Source organism: Penaeus monodon, chromosome 29 (genome assembly GCF_015228065.2).
Source record: "Penaeus monodon isolate SGIC_2016 chromosome 29, NSTDA_Pmon_1, whole genome shotgun sequence".
Lineage (NCBI taxonomy): Eukaryota > Metazoa > Arthropoda > Malacostraca > Decapoda > Penaeidae > Penaeus > Penaeus monodon.
In genome coordinates, this window is record NC_051414.1 from 23,525,461 (window position 1) to 23,527,280 (window position 1,820).

At 40.3% G+C, this 1,820-nt stretch overlaps 1 protein-coding gene across 1 annotated transcript in view; it reads right to left on the minus strand.

Annotated features, from left to right (window-relative positions):
* LOC119592039 (integrator complex subunit 7-like) overlaps window positions 1-1,820 on the minus strand; it is a gene marked incomplete at its 3' end in the record, with an annotated part of 57,154 nt that overhangs the window by 46,786 nt on the left and 8,548 nt on the right.

Sequence of the window (1,820 nt, forward strand, 5' to 3'; positions counted from 1 at the left end):
TCATAAAATCAGTTACAGGATTCAGAAGCAGATGGACTCTTGTGATTTTAAGTTAATATTCACTTCAATTTTCATCTATAATAGGTATGGTCATCACAGTCTTGCTGCTGGTATGTATGGTGTGTTGAGTTGGAGAGTTTGCTCAGACCAGCAGCATTTTTGGGTATCTGCCCTTGGTGAAGTGAGTCGTGGTGAGGCTAGTCCACTGGCTTCAGGAGACAGGGCTAGTAACCTGACAGCTGCAAATACCCACCTTCACAGAGCATTATCAGCTCTCAAGGTAAAGAAAGGGAAAAATACATTTTTGAATTATGATATAATTGATTCCATTTTATTTTTCTGTTTTATGAATTAACTTCATATGAAGGACTATTTCAGTACTTAACATGTGGCTGGCTTCATTTTATTTTTCCTCTTCACAGGCTGCTAGCACATCCAGTCAACCAATGACCTTCTGCCAGGAGTATGTGAGGCTTAGAGCTGAAACATTCATGTGTCATGCTCAGCTGCTTCATGCCTGCCTCTCCCTGCGCACTGCCCCTCCTCCAGCTATAGCTGCTTCTTTAGCAACATCCACTAGAGATGACCTGCTCAGATGTGGTCGTGTATCCCAGCAGCTTGCAAAATCAGCTAGAGATTTCAACAGTTTGGCCTCACAGTATGGGACCCTCTATCAGGTAATTTATGGGAGTTAAAAGAATTTAATCAATATTTTTGAAATATTAAGACATTTTCATACAACAATATTCTGTGAATTTGCACTCAGGTTACATTTTTCTGTTGCAGTCAGTATTTGATGCTGATCCTCAAACCTTGTGCAACATTGCACTTCTGCAGCAGGGTGCATTACTTGTGGCTCAAGGCATTGAGATCATAACTAGACCCTCAGCTGGTCAGTTGACAGAAGACTATACTGGGCCAGATCTCACTACTATCACAAGCAAGCTTGGTGGTGGAGAGACTGTAGAGACACAGACTATCATCACTGTTTTAGAGGAAGCCACAACAATGGTTCGCAGGTTGGCTCAGGTAATGGAAGCTATGGCAGTGATTATGTCCAAAGTTCCGTAAGAATGTGCTTATATTCTGCTTTAATATATATTTATCAGTAATTAATATTTACTCTACAAATATCTTATCCTCCTTATGTAATCTCAGGTATCATGTGAAGTCAAACCAGTAAGGGAGCAGCATCTTCAGCTTCTTCAGGGAATTTCACAAGTGCTAACAAGTGTTCCACTGCCATATCCTCGCTTCTTCTTCCAAACTCTCCAGAAAACCACCATTACCTTAGCTCTTTTACCACAACCACGCACTCCTGGAGACCCAATTTCAGTCCAGGTTTGTAAGGTTTATATTGTTTGATGAAAGACAGAATAAAATCATTATTTTGACATTTTTTTGCATCATGAATTTTATACTCATACCAATTATTTGAATATCCACAGACATCATCACAATTGGCTGTAAAAGTTGAGGGGGTTATAGGCCATGGCAGAAGGCCTGGACTTTTCCGATCTGTTCGCTCTGTCACACTAACTGTGAACTCAGTGATCCAGAATCGTCCTCAGCACACAATGGACCTAAAGATTGAGCCCAATGAGACTTTAACCCAAACTGCAGAACCTCATAATGACTTCTTTGCTGCACAATTTCTCTTAGGATTTCCTGTGCCTGGACTGTACCAAGTAAGTTGTTTATACATATAGCATAAACTGCATTACCACTTCAAAACTTTTACAAAGCAACAATATTTTTTTGTATTGTAATTGTTTCTATTCCTCTGTGTTGGTGGGGTGTGTGTGTTTTGGGGGGTGTTG